The sequence below is a fragment of the Gallus gallus genome, chromosome 6 (assembly GCF_016699485.2).
Source record: "Gallus gallus isolate bGalGal1 chromosome 6, bGalGal1.mat.broiler.GRCg7b, whole genome shotgun sequence".
NCBI classification, from domain to species: Eukaryota; Metazoa; Chordata; class Aves; order Galliformes; family Phasianidae; genus Gallus; species Gallus gallus.
This window is the reverse complement of record NC_052537.1, coordinates 1,426,585-1,449,481: the sequence shown is the minus strand read 5'-3', so window position 1 is coordinate 1,449,481 and position 22,897 is coordinate 1,426,585. Positions and strand designations below refer to the sequence as shown.

At 45.7% G+C, this 22,897-nt stretch overlaps 1 long non-coding RNA gene across 1 annotated transcript; it reads right to left on the bottom strand.

The window, feature by feature from the left end:
• LOC112532716 lies at positions 1-19,271 on the bottom strand. Its single transcript, XR_005860863.2, has 3 exons — positions 19,123-19,271; positions 14,269-14,456; positions 1-2,890 (listed from the first exon to the last, which is right to left on the bottom strand). It is a non-coding gene; the product is annotated as an uncharacterized LOC112532716 (long non-coding RNA).
• Between the last annotated feature and the right edge of the window lie 3,626 nt (positions 19,272-22,897).

The following is a 22,897-nucleotide window of genomic DNA, read 5'->3' as shown; positions in this document are numbered from 1 at the left end:
ATCTGCCAGCTTTCAGTTTAAAGCCATTTCCCCTCATCCTGTTGCTACCTGCCCTTCTAAAGTGTCCCTCCCCAGCCATCCCATAGGCCCCTGCAGGTATTGGAAGGCTGCTATGAGGTTCCCCCCCAGTCTTTCTCTTCTCCAGGCTGAAGAGCCCCAGCTCTCAGCCTGTCCCCGTTTATACATCACTGAGGTTTATACTTTGTTTTGTTTTACCACTCAGATCTGATTGATGGATCACAAGGCAGTGGAACGATGAAAATCTTGTAATCCAGGAATAAGAAAATACTGTAATTCAGAAATGAAAATGATAGAGTATAATAAAACTTATGAGGGAATAACAATACAAGAAGCAAATGGCCTCTGATAATCACAGTACATAAAAACAGACGGGACAAGTAGCAAATGTAGATGCATTCTATATTCAAATGCTGCAGATCTTTAAAAAAAAAAAGTAAACATCAGGTGCATGAAACAGTCTGATTTAAATAAGAACATAGGTATTAAAAATATGTCAGAATTGTGGTGGAAATGGAATACTGTAATAAGAAACAAATCATATAGGCATGACAGCTCTCACCCAGAGAAATCATACATATGTGCTTCTTAAGGTGTCAAGAACAACAAAACAACTTACTGTGGCACTCGAAGTGTTTCAGCGTGTGTTCCTACAGATATTGAGCTGTTGCAGAGTAAGAGGGATTGCTTTTTTTATTTCTGGTGGGTTAATGGACATAGGTAAGCAAAGGCCAAAAAGGGAAGAACAAATGGCCAGCCTTCACACAGGAGGAAGTTTCTCCATTGAGAAGCTAGAGCTAGTTTCTGAGGAAATGGGTGACCAGTGAGTGACAGTTTCTTGGAAGTGCAAAGTCATTTGGGACAGTTATTCAGGATTGCTCTGGGTGTAGAAATACAGCTCTTACGGTTCTGAGCAGCTACGTGAGGAAACGTCAGGACTTTGTATTGATGGAAATAAAATTTTACAGTAATGGCAGGATGTGGCTCCAGCAGTGCAAACTCGGAACTCAGAATGAGTGACCAGCTTTTTAGGAAAGAGTTTCCAAGGTTATTAGGGGAACTTGTTGGAAAATGACAGCTCAGTGCCACAAAAAAGCATTCTTTGGGGTATTTTCCTCCTTGATGACCAACAGGTAGGATTTTCCCTATGTTTGCTGTTCCAAGTAAAGGATTCTCTTCATGATAACATGTCAGGTAAACAAAGTGTGTTATCTGTCCCTCTCAGTCTTAATCTACTGACATTTGGGTGGGGTGTGCGTACATTTCCATTTTAAAACACAATGACGTCGCTTTCGTTTTCTGAGTCTTTTGTTGGTATTTTCTCATACTCTTATTCAGTTTGCAAACAGGTTTTTGTTCCTTTTTTTTTTTTTTTTTTTTTTTTAGTGTCAGAACCCTTTTTTCCCTCTGTATCAGGGATTGTATTAATTCAGTGGAGATCTAGCAGCGGTGATGATCTTACATGGTTGAGGTGAGAGTTTGTAATTCTGAGGGAATTTGTCCTTTTGCTCTGTAGGCAGTGCTTCTCTATGGTAGATATTCTCAGCTTCTTCTCTTTGCTGTGTACTCACCTGACATGGGTAGGCTTGGGTGTGGTTTGAGAGTTACACTGGCAACAGTTCTTTACTCAGAACAGTAAAATGCGTTTCATAAAAGTTTAATTCCTAAAGGATTGTGCCTTTTATGAGCTTTCATTCAGAGATGGACTGCACAGCATTTAAAATGAGATTCTGTTAAATAATGAGAAAATAACCTTCTGGCAAAAAGCCTCCCTCCCTTGTGACTTTCACCGTGTAATTTTTTTTTAAAGTAGATTTTAATTTTTGCACCGTTATTACACAGATGTGAATATTTAGGCTGTTTGAACTGCTGATGGGAACAGAAGCTACTGCAGGAGTCTCTCTTGCATTCACTGTGGAGTTGGGCCGGAAAATAACCAAAACACAGTAAACCTCCATCTTCCTTTTCTGGCTCATTACACACAGTGAAATTCACTCCCTCTCCATTCAAGCTCAGTTTTGCTAACCCAAACTGCTGGGCAAGTGAAATTTATCTCCTTGAGGAACCACGTCTGGGATTTGTGCCCAGGAGCAGCCAGCCAGGTGCATGAGAAGCGGGGCCCACCGCACTGCAGGGAGCGGGCTGCTGGCTTTATGGAGTTTTAGCAGAAACATGAACTCTTAAAAACAGTTCTTCATGCTTGGATGAAAGGTCCGTCTCTAAATAGAACCGCTCGTATTCAAATGCATTTCATATGGAAACATTGTACAACATATGAGCTTTTCCTTCTAACTGCCGAGATATTCATTCTGCAGATTTATTTCCTGCAAATTTGTTCCCTCTGACCACGTATGTTTGCTATGCTGAACCAAACTGATCCTTATTTGAAAAAAAGCCCTCTGAGGGATTTTCACTGGAGTCTCATTTCATTAACGCTTTACTGATAATATACACTGGAAAATGGAAGGAAATAAGTCATTTATGGTTTCATTTGAAGAAGTCACTTAGGATTAATAAGATTATTCTTCTTTTTTCCCGTGGAAAGTGTAATAGCTGATCTTTATAAGAATGGTTTTATTGCTCTGACAAGTTATTGAAGTCCATTCTTAATGAAAATATTTTTTGATGCTTCACATTTTTTATGTGAAAACAGAAATTGTTTCATTGCTTATGGTTACTTGTGCTGCACCACTGAAATCATGAACATGAATTTAAATGGAAGAAAGTTTAGCAGCTTCTTCCTTGCTCCTCTCCTCCACTGCCATCACTGCCAAGTCTGGTAGAACTGCGAGCGCGAGTTGAACATTAGATGACAGATATTTTAGAAGCAAGTGTGTCTGGGTGGGGCTGGAACTCAACCAGTTTTTCAAGTCTGTAATGCAAAGATAGAATTATCACTATGTATAATTGCCAGTTACCTAGATCTAAGCTGAAAAATGGCCGCAACTTTCACAAATATTTGCTTCACTGTACTTTACAATTAAGTTCCTTCCCAGGATGTGTAAATTCTTCTGAGAATCACGTTAGTTGAATCAAATAATAAACAGTTCCTATGAAAGAGAATCTCAATACCATAAAGTAATTCATTTTCCTTTAAATAAGCAAGTAATAAGTTCCCCAATGTTATCTGTAAGCATCCTCCACTGAGTGAGAGAAGTGAGAGCCCTTCATGACTGATACCCACTCCCTCTCTCCTCATCACTTGGGCGTAATGCCTTGCTTTCAAGGAGGAATTAAACTACTGCATCTTAAATAGGTACAGGCAGGAGAACTTAGACTTTCCTGCCTTCCAGGGCACTTTCTTACATCTGGGATGTACGTGTGCATTGCCTCAGTTGCATGCTGGCTCCATCAAAAGTAGCAAGGAAAGAAAATGCCTTCTCCATGTGCTCCTGCAACAAACAGCAGAGGCTGTTGTATGTGGTGGGTCTCTGACCCCACTGTGAAGATGTGGTTGGCCAAACCCAGGAAAGAGACACTTCCCTACACTGTTGTGTTCCTCACCTTCTTCACTCTGTGCTGTGTGCTGCCAGCTCCTGAATTCAGCTCATTAAGAGAACAGTTAATTGGACTGAGAAGGAGCAGTGGTTTCTGCAAGGAGATGCTGATTGGCAGTAAAGCTGTTCCTTGAAAAAAGGAGGTGGATGTGTCTGATAATGGTTCCAGCAGCAGAGGAAGCATCCTGCCATATCCCCCCAGAGCTTACAAGGACAACCAAATGCTTCAGCAGAAACCCAGCACGACACGCAGAGCAAAGCCCACCCTCCTTGTGCTGCTAAGGGGGCAGGGGCAGCCCCACTGCCTTCCCTGCTCATGGCTTTGGGGTCCTGCATGGAGCTTCTCAGTCCCACTGCGCTGGAGCTCCATAAAGACCAAGGGTGCTCCTCTTTCTCCTCAGCTGTGCCTTAGTCAAACTTCAGTGATGTAACAGGAGCTATTTCTTATTTACGTTCGTGTAAATAAAAGGCTCAGCTCTTTTGTGCCTCTTAGAGAAGGGTTTGTATTGCACCTCTGTGTACTTCTTACTCTGGGACTCCCTTGATCTGCAGGAATAGTGAAGAGAAGTCTGAGAGCAGGGAACATAGTACAGTGTTTTATTTCCTGAGTGCCCCTCCCTCCCCACAGCGTATGTAGCACTGATCCACTGCCATCCCTGCGGGCTGTGATTCAGATTCCATGTCCTGTAGTGCATGCAGGTCTGGCAGAGCAGCCTGCAAAGCTCTTAATGTGTGTGAGGTGGCAAGCTATCGAGGAAGGAAAGGTTGTATGTGTTGGAGAGCTCCAGGCCCCTCTCCCAGCCTCCCACTTGCCCGCAGTCTGCTCATTCCGCCTGCAGCCCAACCTGCCATTGCTCTGGCACCACCCTCACGTGTTGGCTGAGCTCTGTGTATTTTTCACTTGCGTGTGTGTGTGTGTGTGTATTGGTTTTGGGTAAGCTAATGCAATTGTGAGAACTTTTCAGTTATTTTTTTTATTGCCATTGGCAGAGTTTGAAACCATTTGAAACATTGCCATGTTGGCTTGTGCTCTGTAAGAAACAGGGGGAAGGAATCAGCATCAGCCAAATGGAAAGGGATAAAACTGGTGTAATGATATGTTGCAATCACGCTGCACAACCTACCACAGTAAATTACTGCTGTAACAACCTCCTTCCTGTTGCTAGAGGCTTCAGCCCAGGCTTTTTCACATCTCAATATTCAATTGTTTAGAGAAGGTTATCTCCATGACCCATAGCACTGTGCAAATGCTCGGCTTCTTGGAGGATGGGCTGGAAAGTGAGACAGAAGCAGAGGTAGTAGGTGCCTGACCTTGGGTGGGTAGTACTGCCGGATCCCTGTGCCATTGGTCAGTTTCTGGTGGACAATCCACATGAGCCCAGCACAGTATTGCCAGCAGTGCTCCACCACACAGCATGTTGCTCTGTGCTGCCTGGGCTCTTCTCCCTGTTTGCTCACTGATCTGTAGGTCACAGGCTGTACAGTCTGTGGGAGGGGGAGATGCCTGCACCGTGCCTGCAGCAGTGGCTGAACACGGACCCAGGGGACAGCTGTCCTCTGAGAAGGCCTGTGGGAAATGGGCTGCATCTTCTGTTTCCATCCGTCTCACGCGCATGTCCTCTCCTCAGATGTTGTGCTGTGCTTGGCATGCAGCCACACTGTTGTTAGCGCTGAATGAAGGAGTGAAAGGGAGGGGGGAGGGCCAGAAAGCCGAATTACTGTCCTGGTTTCAGTGATCCTCCTAAAGGGAGTGGAGAAGGTGATGGCCTCAGTGTGGGAAAGTTTTCAGGGCTGCTCTCCAAGTAGTTTATGCTCTGTGGAGAGAGTGGTTTGGGTCTCCTGAATCCAAAGGCATGGTTTTGAGTGAATTATTGATCTGCTTATGGGAAGGAGAGGGAAAAGAGGAAAGCACACCTACTCTTTGAAGGGAGAGCCATGAGATCCTTGTGGTTTCAGAACTGTAAGATAACGGCCCTGTGACAGCACTTTGACTTTCCAGAACAGCGCCATACAAAACTTCATCTGATAGTTAGCACTAAAACTGGGAATTGCTGGGAGAAACTCAGCTGCCTTGTGCTTAAACTGTGCAGGCTTCCTGACGTGACCCAGGCCATCAGGGTGACGTCTCTGTGGGCTCACCTCCCCTTGGTATGATGGACAGTGAGCACAGAGCGTGCTGGGTGCTGCACAAACACAGTATGGCAGTCCACAAGAGCATGGTGCCGTGAAAGCTCCCTTCCCTCCAGGCACCTTCTGGGCTGGTGTCCCTGCCTGGCTGGGCGTTGCTCCCAGGCTTCACAGCTCACCCTGCTGGGCTGTTTCCCTTGGATATGAATGGATTTTTTTTTTTCTTATGTGGTGTTTATGCAATTAAATTCCCTTGTTCTTTTTCTTTCTTTCTTTTTTTTTTTTAACATCCTTAGTTTCCTGTGCACTCCCAAAGTCCCCAGCCTCTGCTTCTTCCAGTAACAATAATAAAACCCAAAAAGGCTTGTTTTGTCCTCAGTACAGCTATGACAAAATGGATTTAGCCATGCTTTGCCCTTAGATATCTGGCAGGCTTACTTTCCCTCTCTCCAAGTCCTCCCTGCAAGGAATGAGCACAGCTGATCACAGGGATAAGGCTCAGCTCAGGGCGTATGTGCTGGCCAGGGAGATTTTTCCCTTTGATGCCCATTGCTCCCCACCTTTGGTGTCTCATTCATGTTTCACATTCTCCAAGCTCAAAGTCATCCACAGTCACAGGCCAGAAGCTGCTTCTCACCCCTGCTGCACAGACCAGATCACCCCAAGGGGATTTTCCCTTGTGCAGATCGCCAGTGAAATATTTTGCATGGCTTAAGTTGAGGTATCAAACTATTTCTCAGCTCCAGCCAGTATGAACCGAAGGCTGTTAAGAAAAATGCTGTCTGTCACGTTAATGTGAGTGGTCAAGAAAAGGCCCAGATAACAGCTCTGGAAAGGCAGCCTGGTCTGCCAAGTTCTTTCTCTTTTCTCTTGTGAGATTAACAAGACCTTCTCTCTTAAAATGAAATCTGATATTTATGGGAATGCCTCATTCTCTATAAAGATATTTGTGTGTGTGTGTGAACAGACCAAACTAGATATGAACTGTATGGAACAGATAAGTTGCAATATCTTTAAAAGAAGTGGATGTTTTTATGTTACAAAAGTGGGTGTACCTCGTTCTTTCATATGCTGGATGCTCCCTGTGGAAAATTCATAAAATAAAATGGGAAATAAGGAACTATTTCTTTACTGATGTAAAATAGCAGAGGAGAAACTTTCTGAATTACAAAAAATACCTCCCTGGGTACTCTTTCTACAAGAAAATTTATCGAGATGAGTTTGGGCTATTCGGTTCAGTTTTGCATCAAGGCAGATGGATTGTGTTCCTTGTGATATTGAATTCTCTTTGCCCTGAGTCCCTTTAATCATGAATGTCACAGAGTATCCATTTCAAATGGTGTTTGGATTGTTACCCCAAGTGGAAAACAAAGGGAGTGGAGTGTGGTTTGGTGTTGAACTAGAAAGGGATGGCGCAGCTGGTGAGCTCAGCACTGTGAGGACCAGGCACCTGGAGTGTTCCTGGAGAGCAACTTAAGGCTGCTCTGTGAGGGGAAGATTTCTACTGCTTCAGTAGTGCCAGAGATTGGTTCCAGGCCTTGTTGCCACAAAGGAAGCATGTGAGGAAGCACGGCATGGGGATTAATACCACTTTGTGGCAGGTGAGGAAGGAGAGGTGTCTGGATTCGGTTGCCCCGTGGCACCTGGAGTTGGGGCTGCTTTTGTTCTGGCTGCATTGTTCACACCTTGAAGCCCCCTGGGAAGGCCAGCTGGCTGCAAGGAGGGGGGGGCTGGGGGCTGCAGCCCCATCACCTTCACTGCTTTAATACTGTCACTGAGGGGAGAATCACTGCAATGAAATCCACGGAAATGCAATTCGCTGCAGCCAAAAGCTGCCTCATCGAATTGATTTGGTTTGTTATTTCTGTGAGTGTATTTCTCCAATAACACTGGCTGCTGGAGCAGTGAAGGAGGATTCGATCAGAGAGCTTGGGCTCTAGGAAACCATTTTGTTGCTGTCACAGCTCATACCTTGTCAGAGTTTCCAAGGTAATTCTGATTTTTCAGGGGACCAGTTTGATTGCTTCAGAACACACTGGGCTTGCTTGATCCTGCATCGTCCAGAGGAATATGCTTTTTTCTACATGGTTTTCTTTGGAGCAACCAAAGGAACTTTGCTTGCTTTTTTTGTTTGTTTTTAAGCTTTTTAAGACCCTTTCAGCAGATCTGCAGCCTGCTGTGAGGTTTGTCTCTGTCCTTGCCCACTGCCCTGGGTGGGTGAGCATGCAGCTGGGGGCATCCCCACCATATACGATCCCCCAGCAGCTGTAGCAGCAAAGTGGCACTTTTACTTTGCTGGACCACTAGATGGGGAAATTGTATTTACAGTTTTGGGTTGCAAAATGAAGCCAGGCAGCAGCACTGGAGCCTTTGATAGTAATGAAGCACATGAAGTGTGTTATCTGCAAGAGGTGCGCGGCGAGGACTCAGATGTGCCCTGCTCTTCAGCAGTGATGCCGCAGCTCTCCTGTAAGGCGCCAGGCTCTGCAGAGCCGTGCTGAAGCTTGGGGAGCTTTTGGCAGGGTGCTCTGCCCAACTGGCCTTGTTGCTTCATGCCCTGCCCCAGTTTCTTAGACGTTTCTGTGCCATGGAGCAACAGAAAAGCCAGGGTGTACTTGCACAGCTGCCAGCCCCTGTGTGTACCCCACAGCTCCATATGGGAAATGAGGAGAGGAAATAAATGTTCCCACAGATTTCTGAAAGGAGCTCCTGAGGCCAGGAGACCAGTGGGCACCTGAGAGTTCTCCCTAGGTTTGAGGCAGGAACTAAAGCAACACTCAGGTCCTTCTGTTGCTTTCAGTGTTCCACCACTGTAAGCCATTGGCTTTTCTGTGATTACAGGTATTTTTCCATATGGTAACAGAAGCTGTATGGTGATGCTGGGCCTGATGGCCTGCAGATGGGAGATGTGGCGATGGAGCAGAGGGGTTTGTAGAACAAGCTTGGGAAGATTTGGTAGGTATGAGAATATTTCCAAGATTGGAAGTAAGAATCTTTGCCCCAAATACTGTATCAGTTCGCAGCTATTAGATCATTTTGATTTAAAGAACACATTCTCTGGGATACCAGAAAGGTCTGGAGATGAGTAAGCCTGATTATAATGCATTTTGGATTACCCAAAGCTGTAAACCCAGGAAGTGTTATATGACTTGGTGGTATTTCTTAAAGATGCAGTTTTAAAATAAAGAAATAAAAAGAAAAATGGTGGGAGACATGGTGTGGGCCATAAGGACGATTTTACATGCTGCAAGATGTTGAGGTGTTGCAGTAATTCAATAACAACTTTCTGTATGCTGTGCTACTTACAGTCCAGATATGCCTTCTACTAAGCTGCCACAAGTTTTCCAGAGCTCCTACGGCTAATGTAACTTTGGAATCAGCTTTATTTCTCTAAAGGTATTGCTGTACTATTTTTGGGAAGACATTTAAAGTGATTCAACCATCCTAGTGTGATAGCAGCTATAAAAATGAGCACAGTGCAGGCAGGGTAATGAGCCGTACCATGAGAAGTTACCTTCACACCTGCGTGACCGAGTCCGTGCAGCTCCCCATCCTCACCTCTCTCTACCAACTCTGCTGGCACAGGGTCTGTGTGGGGCCCTGGCCCCCTCCTCACTGTGCAGCAGCAGTGGGCCTTGGGGTGTGCCTGCCACAGCTGAGGAATCCTCTTGTGAAAGTCAGCATCAGCTCAGGATCGAGCCACAGGAATGCGTGTAAATAAGCGCACCTGCATTTTTTTTGGCAGTAGGAATTACTGTAAATAGCTTAGCCAGAAATATGGATGAGTGTTTATAACCATTCAGATATTACCACAAAGCAACTGAAGCACCAAATGTTTTTGCAGCAGTTGTGTGTTCCGTTGCTGAATGTATTTATTAGAGAAATAATATCTTTAGGGTGAAGTCTGGGAGCCAAAGATAGGAAGTAAAGAAAATGCCTGCAGGCAACAGTCATAATAATCCCTTGTGTGATTTCTGTTTGCTGTTAAGGAAGACATCTTTTGTCTGGCCAGATTTCCAGTAGGACTCTACACTTGATCAACGGAGTAAATTGTACAGGGTGTGTGATTTCTGTGCCTTTGGCTAGGAGAAGGCTCTATCATGTACACAGCATGTTTGGAGACGAATGGGATGTGAAAGTTTTCCCCCTTTTGATTTGTAGAAATGCTTCCATCAGGGGGAAACCTGAGGCCAGCACTCCTCTCAACCCAAAAAAGTGCTGGTATGGGAGAAGCAGCACAGTGTCCTAAGGGGAGCTGTGGTGTCTGGGTAGAGCAAATCTTTGCTGTCACATGGAATTGAGGTGATTTTCTATTTCATACAATCACCTGCTATTGAATTTTTATCAATAGATCTTGAAATTATCCACACGGGACATTAAAAGGTATTATTTCTATCCTAAATATGAGGAAACAGCACAAGTGCACGCAAAGAGGATCAGGGCCTCTCTCTCCCTACTCCAACCGGTGACCCCACTTCAGGTGGGATAAATGTGTTTGCTTTGAGCACCTCAGTAATGGTAGACAGAGCAGATGCCCTAGAGAAGGTTTGCCCTTTATTTTGGTTGCAAGACCTTCCAAAATACATCAAGTCTTCATCTCCTGATGTGCAGTAGTGCAGCATGTGTGAGTGTTGCACTGCTCAGCCCCTTAAAATGCATGGAGCTTCAGCTGAAAGCTGGATGAACATTCCTAAGCCCCCGCTCCAATCTCTTGGATGAGTTTTTGGGTTTCCATGTGCTGTGCTGGCAGGCTGGCTTTGGTGTGAGCAGAGGTGCTGCTGACAGTGTGGGTAGGGATGGCTGCGCAGGGCTGGCTCTCACAGGCTGAGAAGCCCCAGGCTGCTCTGGCATCCCAGCAAGCCTGGCTGCACCTGTAGTTGCACTGCATCGATGGCCCTGCAAAATGATTCCTTGCCTTCAAATCAGTTTTTACACATAGTGATATGCACAAGGCACTTTCTACGATCATCCTTCCAGACAAGTTAGGGTTACTCTGTGTCCTAAAACACAAAATACCCTTTTCTGCAGTTACATGATGTCTGCCAACTCCCCACCTTGTCTGGTGGATTTGAGGTTTAAAGATACTGCATCAAAATTAGGTTTTAAAAATTCATCCATGTGCAGCATGGGGAAATCCAGGAGCTGAGACACAATCACAGACTCCAGCCTTCCCTGGGCATTGAGATGTAATAGAAAAATGGTATTTTATGCTCTTTGTCAAGAAACAATTTGTCTATTAACTTGATTTATGTGTGGTAACTCTTTGGCTGATGCAGAAGCTACTGCTGACACTGCTGCTGCTTCTCGCCATCTTTTTACAATCACTGGTTAAAGAGCAACGCTGCAGACCTCACTTCCCCTGCCGAGAATCAGTACCTCAGCAGGGCAGAGATAGGAGAGAATTGCTTATCCTTCTCTTTGGGTATATGGCTCACATGGGTTGACTTTATATCCTGAATTCTGGGGAGATACATAAATACCAACCTGTCGGTTTCCTCAGCTCTCCAAGGGCTTCCCAGAGCTCTCTGAGATCGCATTTTTAATAGAGGACCATCTGCTGCAAACTTGCATGTTTGTTAGCAAATGTCTACCTAGTGCTGCTCCAAGTAACACTCAAGGTAGATGAAACAAACTAAGAAATGGTTCCACCTGGTTTTCTATTTATTTAGTTCATTGCATTTTACAGCACATTGTGTAGAGTCAATTTTACTGTTCCCCAGCACAGTCTGTCAGATTTTGTTTTTGTGGGCTTTTATGCATGTGCTGTGAAAGATAATGGAGAAAACCGTAAAGATTGTGAAATCAGAAAACAAATAGCTGGAATGCAAAGTGCAGTGCCTGGAGCTATCTGAAAATGGCTGAATCTGTAGTAAACTGTAAAGCTCCTTCAGAGCTCAAATTATCCTCAGTGTTCTGCAAGTGTTCATTTATAGTTTCGTGCCATATCTGTTTGTTAGGCTCCAATTCCCAGTGCAGGTGGGAATGCTCCCTCTGCTGCTTTAGAGCCCTCCAACTACAATTAATTAATTAGACAGATCTCATTTGATTTCTAGAGTGACTTACCCAACTTGCATCTTTGCTTTCAGCCTTCTTGACATCTAGACGCTTCATATAATTTGCATATTCAATTAAAAATGATTTGCTTCTTTGACCTTTGTTATGCAATGTGAGCTTCAATTGGCTGCCTACTATTTCATAGTCAATGTTATTAGCAAAAGCCTTTTAATTAGAGAGATATGGATGAATTCTTGAGAAATTAAACTTTCACCAAGCTTTGCACCAAACTACTGTGATCATTCTGAAGCTGAGACTCATCTACTCATACAACCTTTGTGTGCATAAGGTACATAATGTACATCTTCATCTCACCAGCCTCTGCTATCATTAGGAGAATTGCCAATGAAAGGTTGAAACTGGGGCTGTGGGAATTGGCTGGGGTCCATCGCTCCGTGACGTTGGGGATCTTACACCAAGCAGTCCTAAAGAATGATTTGCCTGACAGTGAGGAGGAGAGTGTAAACCGTCAGGTTAGATAATTTTGTTATTAACTTTGGACAGTCAGGATTTGTGACTTGCCCTCTTGCTGAGAAGGAAGAGAAGGGGACAGGATGTCCCTGCCTGCTGGGGGAGGGTCCTGGCCAGGGGCTGCCACTCCCTCCTATTGCCAGCAGAAAGGCGAGCTGCTTCGGCTTGGATAGTTCTGTGTGGGTAGAGGTAATTGCCGCAGGTTGCTCTCCACGGTGGGTCCTTAGGGCTCTTTCCAGCCCCTTTCACTCCCACTTTGAGGAAAATTACATTTTAGCTGCACAAGAGCACCTCAAAGTCACGCGCCTAATGGCACCTACACTCTGATGGAGGAATCCTTTTTGCTCTCTATCCCTGATTTGATTGGGCAGTCTCCACGCGAAGCTGGTACAGCAAGTGTCTAAACAAGGATCTAGAAATCCCAACTGGGGGCTTACATAAGCCTTTTGCTTTCTTCAGGCCCAGAGCTTGGATAAATAATAAATACATCTCAGCTGGAGTGTCTCTGCAGAACTACTCTAGACAAACACCCACTTGTTCTGGTATAAAATGCCCCAAGTGTCATAAGCCAAAACTAAAACGTGTTGTTTTGTCTCTTTCACTCCCCCTTTTCCCCTTTTTTTTTCCCTTTTTTCCTCCTCTTCCCCCCCCCCCCACCCCCCCCCCCCCCCCTTTTTTTTTTTTAATCTTCATTCTGGGTTGGCTTTCAATTATATCAGCAATAAACACAGCTGCAGGCTGAACAGGGCTGCTCTATAATCTGGCTGATACAACAGTGGCATTGCACGGCACAGCCTGGAGAAGCAGACAGATCTTCATGCCTCCTCACATCTGTCACCACCCCATGGCTCTCAGCCTGCTAAATGCCAAGGGGTACAGGTTGGTGCTCTTGGAAGGAAAGTGGTCTTCCCACCCCCCTCCAAATATCTTACAGGGACTCTGTGTTTCCTTCCCCACCCTCATCCTGGGCATCACATATAACAACTAGAAATGAACTGAAATTGACTCCCAGGGTTTTGTGGCAGGTGTTTGTATCCTATACTCTCTGTTCTTTAGTGACCTTTTGTCTCCTTTTGTGCCTTATCCTCCCACTGCACATCCCAATTTGTGGGGTGTCAGCATAGAGTGTACTGTGCTGCATCTTAACCCTGCTGTTAAACTCAGAATTCCTGGGGGTTCAGTGTAAGGCGGTATGCAAGCTGAAAGTGGGCTCCAGTTGATTTCTTGCAGCAACAATACAAAGTTTAAGTAGTTTCTCTGCACAGAGAAAGCATATTAATTATCTCTACAGAGTGTTCAGCATCACCAATGTGCCCGAGCTGCTCAATTAATTTACACTGCATCCTCTGGTTAGCTTTACTGAGCCATGATTGGCAAAGAGTTGAAAGCTGCTCCAGGTGTGCTGGGCTGGCTGCAGTGTTTCCCAGACCCACGTGCAGGTTTCCACAATGCTGAGGCCACAGCTGCATCTCCTGCCCCATGTTTGTCCTGCCCACTTTCCTTCCAAGCCTGAGCTCAAGCCAGCTGCACAGCCCCCAAATGCATGTCCAACGCCTGCCAGGTGTGCTTGGGGTAGCAGCGGGGCAGAGATGAACTGTGCAGTGTGGGGGACATGGGGTAGGAGGTTGCAAGGACTGGGGGTGCTTGGCAGGCATGTGTGGGGTGGCCTCCAGGTGTGTGAGCGCTAGTGTGTGGAGCATGAAGGTTGGAGCAGCACAAGAAAATAGGCTGTAGGGGCTCGGTGTAGAATTGCTGGTAGTAATTGAACTGCCTTTCTCCCTGGTCTTCTCCCTGTGCTTTGCTTGAAGGCCATTTTGTTAAACCAATTGCCTATGTGATTTACTGCCTGGTTTCTCCAAAAAACACACAATTCATTAGAAGAATTAAAAAATAACGTCACAGTAAAAGGGTATGGTCTGCAATGCACGCTCAACGGCTTACAAAGGATGGTTAGATGTCAGCACATCACGGAATCATCTAATAACCACAAAAGCCACATCTTTCAAATGTAAAAGGCAGCATGAAGGAAAACATTTCCCTTTGGTTGCAAGAACTTGAGAGGTCTGAAGCACTGTCACTGACCTCTCAGGTTGCCTCTCACCTTGGGCTGGAGGAATGGGGAAGTGAGTAATTCATCCCAAACTTCACTGAGGGGAAGAGGCAGACACACATTAGATGACCAGCTAAGGGAGCAGTGGAACTCAGGCTCCTGGCTTGTGTTTGCCTGGCTTATGAGCACTGACGACTGCGTGGCAGCTGATAGTGATCTTTCTTTCAGGTCAACGTAACCTATGGATGGAGAAAATGGGGTTTCAGATCATCATTTGAGATTATATCATGCATACAGAAGAAAAGGGATGGGCAGGGAGGGAAGGAAAATGGGATTTTGAAGGGAAGTCTTAAAATGTTTCAGGTAGTGGTAGCACTCCCCACAGATCAATTGTACAGCTTTTTAACAAGTCAGCATCACATAGAACGCAGCAGGGCTGTGCAGGCTTGCCCGCATCCCTGGTGCTGTGTTTTGGGAGAAGCACAGCCCTAGGCCTGTCTCACTGATCAGGCAGCAAACCACAGTTTCTTCCTTGGAAGAAAGCTCCATGTTCAGGGAGTGAGATTTCATGCTTTTTCTAGCCAGCAGTGGCACCCTTCAGCTGCTGCAGTTAACCTGGCACCTGCTCTGCCAAGGAAGAGCACGCTGCTGCAAAGCAGTCATTCTGCTCAGGGTCTGTAGAAAGCAGTCCCAGTCTGAAAGGGAAGCATGAGGCTCTGGTTTGAGTTTGGTCAACCAGGCTCTGGTCTGGTTTTCCAGCAAGCATTGTGTGGCTGCAGGATGGCACCGTGCAGAGCAGAAGCAAAGGTGAATGGCTCTGGGGACAATGGTGGTAATGGTGAGAGGGAGCACAGGGAGGGCTCCATGAGAACAACCACAGGCATGTGCTTACACATCCTTCAGGCTTTCTTCTCACGGGTAGAAAAGCTCAGCCCTGGCTGAAGGCCAGGCAGGATAGGAACGCACTGAAACCTTGGTGCAGCTCCATAGAGGATGTCAAGGCTCAACCTGACTGTGACTTCACTAGGTGCTGATTCCACACAGCTTTTGAAGTCTGTGCGATATCTCCTGGCAGCAGCTTGGGCAGAAGTACAAAGGAAGAAACAGCCTTGCCATAAAAGGCATCTCTGCTCTGTCAGTTAGGGACAGTGAGGCCCGCTCTCCTGCACAGAATTGAGAGATGCCCGATGAGCAATGCTGGTGCCACCAAGGAGTAGCCTGATAATCTCCTGCCACCTCCAGGGCGAACCTCCCAGCTTATTCTGCCGGTCAGTCATGAGCACAAAGCGACTCAAGGAATCAAGAACTCTGGAAGCTCCTGAAACTTTCACCATCAGAGACAACAACATGTTACCATGGGCAGCATGGTCATTTAGTAGTGGGTTACATGGCCAGGTGCTGACAAGCCCATGGTTACTCCTTTAATCTATTGTTTGCATGTGAGACATTTTAAAAACAAAACCAAAACCCTTCAGGACAGGAAGACCTTCACTGCCCTGTCAGGCAGCATACAACAGCTGCGGTGTTACCTGCAGGCTTGAAGTTGCTTGTGCCTCAATCACGGCTTTCTGCCTGAGAATGAAAATAGATGAGAGGAGATACTAAAGAGGAGAGAGCTCTGGGAAGAGATTGAATGGTTTGAGATGAAGAAAGTACAAACTGCAGCACAGTACTATAAAAAACAAGGCCATCTTTGTTTTCTGTAAATGAAGTGTGCTCAGCATTCTCTCCATCTCTCATCTCTTTCTTTCCCCAGTGAGCCTGGTATTTCTGTTGTTTTGATTAGAGTGCAGACTGTATCAAAATGAAACTGCAACCTTTCCTGGAAGTGGCTTATTCAATCAGGGAGATTTATAAATAAGGACTGAATCTGAGGACTGAAGACATGCAGATTTGAGATAAATCTGTGTGTGATCTTGAGTAAATTGTTCTAATTTTGATACCAGTGTAGAGCTGAGCAGAAATCCTGCCTGCTGCTAGTAAGTATAAACCATGTTCCATTTGAAAACAAACAAACCACCCCCAGCAGCAATATATCTTGCCATTAATAACCACACGCTGGAAGTGAGAGTTAGATGAGGTAAATGCTCGTTTCTCTTTTGTTGTGTTTCTCAGATCTTGCCCAACCATACCCAGCAGCATATGAATAGAGACCATGGCAAATCTCAGGCAAGGAGAAGCTAAACTCTAAAATGTTCTTTAAAAAATAAAGTCCTCATGACTTTGTGGTGTTGAGGTATGGCAGCCAGCTGTGCTGCTGGGCATGGTAGAGGTTACTTAGGTAGCTGTGGCCCTTGTGCCCTGCATCCCCACAGGCACAAAGGAGCAGTGCCCCAGCTCCTCCATGCCTTGCCAGTCACCTGCAGCCAGGAGTGGTGTTTGGTATGCTATCACAAGAGATCTAAAGCAGTTGTCTCCTTTCTGTAACCTGGAGAAACCCTGGGCTCATGGCTCTGGGGAGCTGGAAAGCCACATTGGTGGCAGCAGCTGCAGCACTTGAGCTGCTGAAAAGATTACTGGGAGAAAGAAGAAAGTTTGTTTGAAGGGATTTGGGTGTGATGGTGTCAGAGTTAACACCTCTAATAACAGCTTTCCTGTCTGTCTGAGGGGGTTCGTCACCAAAAACATACAAATACAAGGTTTTCCATGCAGAACTAATTTTTCTCTTCACAGTCCAACGGGCAAATCATTTTGATGGAGTCAGAGGCACACCTACGCTGTGTTTATCTCCACGTGTGTATATATATGCAATTTTAAAACAGTCTGCACTGAACTGGAGTAAATCCAAAAATGTCTTAAGCCTCCAGGAGAGTTGAACCATGTTTAGAAATGAAGGCGGGGATGCTACAGTGTGGTATGGGTTGTTTCTGCTGCCACTGCAGTGTTTAGGCAATATGCTTTGCTGAGGTGCAGCTAAGATTACAAAGATGTCTAGAGTGCATAAACTGAAAGCCTAGTGCATAAAGTATACCATTAGAGATGCATTGGGCAGATGGACTAGGATGACATTTTTGAAAGTGAGGAAATTCTGTATTTCCAAACCTTGATCTCAGTGATCAGTCTAACAAACTTCTTCAACTTTGTTCAGTTGATGCAGGAAATACTGTATGTAGTTTTTATTGATCTGGTTATTTTTAGTGCATCTCTTCAGCGGGTTTTTAGGATCTTACGTTGCCACCTGGGGTTTTGCTATATTAGGTAATTCTCACACCAAGTCAATAGCAATAGTGAAATCCTCAGTGGGTTACTTCTCTGTGGTGCACAGGATGAAAACTGTGGGCAGGTATTTTAGGGAGTTGTTTTTTCTCTTTGTCTGATCTTGCACATGTATGCACGGGTTTGTAGAGCTGAGGAACTGGAAGGACAGTGTCAGCTATTGGTGCTCGCCCACTTGGAGACTCACATTAAGAGGGCGGTTGTAATTTCACAAAGCTTTTTGGGTACTGTCTTTCACCTTCCCTGTGTTTCTGTGGCCAGAATGTCCCAAGGAATAGGTGGCAGAGGGGTGAGAGCTGCTGTGGGACACTGCCAGCACCTGTTGCACTGAACATATAGGTAGAGCTGACAGTGCAACATGGCCTGTCCAAACCTCTGTTTTCCCCAGCCTGTGTTATTCCCTGTGTCCTCAGCTGCTCCCTGAATGTTCACAAAATGTCCACAGGGATTATGAATAATCCTTCTTTGGGCAGCAGATTGTACAAAAGATAAATTATTGGAGTTTGGAGCAAGTTGTTTTGTATGTGTGTGAGGCAGTTTCTACTGTGGGATATTACCTGTTCAAAATCCAGCCTAGCCTAAGAAACTGACGTCTGGGATGTTGAAGTGTGAGGCAGCGTGGGGCAGCATGAGGCAGCGTGGGGTAGTGCTCTGCCAAGCAGTGGTTGTATGTCAGTGTGGCCCAGGAGCCTGGAAGAGTTCCTAGAGCTTAGCACCATTGCCATTCCTTAAATCATGCTTGAGGTCCAGCTGCATCTGAACCTCTTCTTTTTGCAAGTCCCTCCTCTGTCTAGAAGATGTGGAGAGTATTATCCTACTAGCACAGGAAGCTATCACAGACAGGAATTCAGCCTCAGATCTTAGGGCAACATTTAATCTGTCTAGTAGTTTCTCTGCGCAGAAGTGGCTTGTTTAGCTTGCTGACTGCTAATTTTTGCTTACAAGATGGTGTTTGTATTTTCACAAGACTTTGTAATGCCTTGCATGTAAGGTCCTGCTGAGTCCAGCTCATAGCAGAGCCCTAGCAGGGAAAAACTAGGATGAGAAAACCCTACCCTGCCTTGTGCCAGCAGTGCAGTCCCATCCAACGCTGTAGCCCATAGGAGCAGAAATCAAGCACCAGCCCTTGCTGCAGCAGTCTCGTCCCTTGCAGAATGGCTATGGGGGAACATTTCTTCCCATTTCTGATCCCACATATGGGACCTTGGATACCCAAAAGAAAATAATGCCTGTGAGGAGCACAGTGTGTTTTGCTGTTTGTGTACTGCAATTTGAACACTCAAAAAAAAATTTTTCAGGCTAGACAAAGGTCTCAAGCAATGCATGCAATAGCCTGTTTTGTTTAAACGTTCTCAGTGTCAAGAGAAAATAGGTGCTTCAGTTTGTGAAAGTCAGTGCACTGAGGCACTGAGCACTGCCTCTGTACACCTATGCACAGCTGTGAACGCGCTGCCCCTGCAGAGAGCTGTGCTGCTTTGTTCTCCGGGAGGGCCGGTGCCGGCACTGCGCTGTGGTGCATCGCGGGCTCTGAGTCAGCATTGCAGCACTGTGATGGAGATTCCCCCACCCCGCCCTGTGTGACTGCTGCGCGTCCCTCCTGATGCAGTAGCCCTAATGTTCCTGTGATTCATATCTGTGAAGCGTGACTCTGACTGATATTACGTGCAAAAAGAATATCACATTTCTTACCCCTCTACTGTTCTGCTTAGGTCCTTATCCCAGGCTGATGAGCTTGAAATGCGAGTGCCTCGTGCACTGTATCAGTGTCACACGCTTGTCCATGTCCTGTCCCTCAGGGAGGGAGGTTCATGCAGTTTCTGTGGGCACAGATGGTGTGTGCTTGGGCAGACGGGAGGAGCAGCCTGTGGGGAGTGGCCAGGTCGCAGGCTGCTCTGCATCCCTGTGGCTCTTCTTGCCTGGCTCAGCTTATAACATGTAGTTATAAAAAATATCAGCAGTGCCTAAGTCTGAACAACAAGTGCCCAGTTTGTCCTGACAGCCACAGAGCATCACAGCTTGCCCAGACTTAGAGGGGAGAGTGACCTGACCTGCACGTGCTGCCGAGCTCCAGCCTCGCCAGGGGCAAAATACTGAGTGCCTGGAAAAAAGCATGCAAGCTCTTGCTGGGGTGCTCTGAAGGGCTGGGATCAGGAAACAGCACTCTGTGCCTGCCCTCTATTTTCACTAAACCAGATGAATTTTAGAGTAGGTGCTGACCTACATAATGTGGGCAGCATTGCCTGCAAGCGTTCCTGTAAGGTGGGCTGGGGGGCTGGGTGTGGGGTGAGACTGAGCAAGCACGGGGTTTTTCATTTTTTTTCTTGTTAGCTATTTACAGACCAATCTCATTAAATCCATCCACTACAATTTAGTGGACTTCGAATGAATGGATTAATCCAGTGTTATTTTATCTCTTTCCTCCTTCACCCTGCAGCTGTGCAGTCTAAAGTTATCTTGTTTTCTCATTTATAAGTGTTGTAAAGGAAGCTCCCTGGAGATGATGCAGTGTGCTGAACACGAAAGCCTCTGCTGAGCTCAATTGCTGTGAACAATCATCACAGCAACTCCTTAAAGCTGCAGCTTGGGCCATGCTACATGGGGGAGGCATTAGCTGTACATCTCCCTCTTTTGCTGTTTGTCTTAGGGATCAGTGAAAGAAGAGAACTCTCACCTCCTAGGAAGGTGCAGAGCATGAAGGCAACGATATTGATTTGGGAGCGTTAGGCTCATTTTATTTTATTTTATTTTTTTTGTCTGGAATGGCTGTGAATTGCACCTTCTGGCAACAGTGTCAAAGCAGCTGCGGGTCCAGGAAACAGTATGAAGAATTGGAATTTGCGCTTTTCATTGCTTTCATATAGGAGGTGCTGGGTATTTGGTTCTTTCTAAGCAGAAACCTCTCACGCTGATCACAGAAGGGTTCAGAAACAAAATCTAGGCTATGTCAGGGCACTTGCTCTCCACAGGCACTGGGAAGGCTGCAGTAATGTGCTTCATTGCAACTAAAACTTCATATCTACTTTGGGATAATGTTTGAAAAGCCACATTGGATTTTGTCTTTCCTAGAAGACAGTGAAAGTTTAAGTTGTTTTTTGGAATGGGCATTTACTCAGACCAGTGCTGCTTATATTCAGCACTTCCATGGAACAACGCCCTTGGCTTCTCAGGAGAAGGGGCTGGGGGGATAGGCCATACAGCTGAGTCCACTGCAGGCTATGTGGGAGCACAGTAACTTCTAGGAGATGCTCACATTATTTTGTTTTATACGGAAGTTTCTTTTTATTTTAGGTCAAACCTCTCCTCTGATAAATCCAGGATAACAGCCCGCCCACTCAAACTTTTCCTTCCTGTAGAAATTTTATATGAATAATCTCATAGCTGGAGATCTGAGAGCCCTGTGCAGTTCCCCTGGTGAGTGAGCAGCCTGCCCTCAGCCCGGGACTGGGGCAGCCTCAGCCTGCATTGCATCATAGCAGCTTTTTTCTGTCCTGTGGCTTTGCTCCCAAGACATGATCCACAGTCCTGGCTATCACCAGCGACAGGTCTGTCCTGCAGCAGGAGGGATGGGCACAGGCTGTGTTCCAGGAGGGCACACTTGCTTGCCAGGAGTGAGATGCAGTCTCAATACAGATATGCTTTTCTCCGTTCTGTGTTCAGTTTTTTGCTTGAAGCTTGTGTTGCATAAGGGAAAAGCTGTCAGGTAAAGGTAGTTGAAGAGTTCCCAAAGGCAACATGCATGGGCTGTAGAATTTCTTAGATTAATCCCTCCCTCTGTAGACAATTAGAGATTATTATTATATCATTGAGATTATTTTCTATGAACAGGTTTGAGTGGCAGAATAGTTCTTCTGCTGTTTTTGGTTTGGTACCTGCTAGTCAGAAACCCACACATAGGTAAATGCGGAACATAAATTACTTGCCAGCAATCGTGGTCTATAATTCCAGGTCTAACTACGTCTGGGATAACTTAATGCCACTTTAAATGTTAGCTTATTGAGTAGCTGGATGATAGATCTGCAGCAGGCAGTTAGACTTAGTGTGCCCTATACCTGTTAATTGAATCAGGCTGAGGGAGAACACATTCAGGCAATGTCAGGAGTTGGTTTGTGTCTGCACTGCCCTGGCTGAGTGCTGGAGCTGCATCTGTAAAACCCAAAGGCACCCAATTATTCATCACCACTTGTAGTTGTGTGCCTCAGTGCTGGTGCCTGTTGGCAGAGGGGCTTTCAGCCTGGCTTCTGCTTGCTGCTGCTCATGGTTGGACAGGGCAAGTGGAAGCTGCCAGGGGCTCCTTTGGGCCCCAGGAAAGCTGGCAGCTGTGTGAGACCAATGCTTCCCTGGGTGCCGTGTTGTCAGACCCTGTTTTGGGCTGTGCTGGCAGACTTGCTCTGTGCTAGCGTGTTAACTCCTGTGGAAGTCTTCATCTCCCTGGGTAGGGACAGCAGCCATTTCTGCCCTTTTCCTTTGAGAGTCCCTCGTTTCCAGGATTGATGTGGCTGTCATCTCATAATTCAGTTCTGGAAAAATATCTGCATCATAAGATAGAGGTTGTAGTGAGGAGACAGTTCTCTGATCCTGAAATCTAAGAATATTTAAGCACGTTTGGGCCACTTACTGCAGAATACGTATCTTTGGGAAATGGCGTAGTGCAGCAGTCATTAATAGCAGCTTTAGGTCAGTGCACAAAATCCTTTAGTGCAGCAGATGCCTTCTGGTTTAATTTTGACTGTCTTATTTTTATTTTCATTCTAACCAGGGGCACGAAGGCTGATATTCACATATGTTAATAGTGTTATATGTGGCTGGAAGCAACCTCTGGAGAGGTTCAGTCTAACTCTGTGCTAAGACCAAGCTCATCTATTGCATCCCTGAAAAACAGTTGTGTAACCTCTTCTTAAGCCCTTTCACAAAGATTTCCCCAACCTCCAAAGACAGAAATTAAGTGTCAGGCTCCGGACTGTACTCAGTATTCTAACTGAGGCCTCACTGACATTGAATAGAGAGGAATCACTGCCTGCCTTATTAATGCAGCCCATGAAATCTGCCTCCTGTTCATCAGCACTGCTTTGCAAATACCCGTTCCTTTGAAGATGACTCCTAATGCTTTCCTGTGTATTGCTGCCTGACTCGTTATCACTGAAACAGTACTGCATATTTGATTTTGCCTTCCTCACTGTAGGGATTTGCATGTGATAAGACACTTTGAATCATGACAGATAGGAAAGGTATCTATCAGAAGCAAATGCGCCTTTGAAAATCAGTGTCATTCCTAAGGTACAGTCAGTTGCTCTGTGGAAGCTGCTCGAAGAACAGCGGAGGGATTTCATTTCCATTTGGAAGGTGTTATGTATTTTGTTTCTAACAGAAATATTAATAACTGCTGTAGGTACTCATTTTTAGTTATTCCAGGAAGTTATTGACTTCCTGGTTTCCCCTGTACACATCTCAAGCTTTATGTACTTCT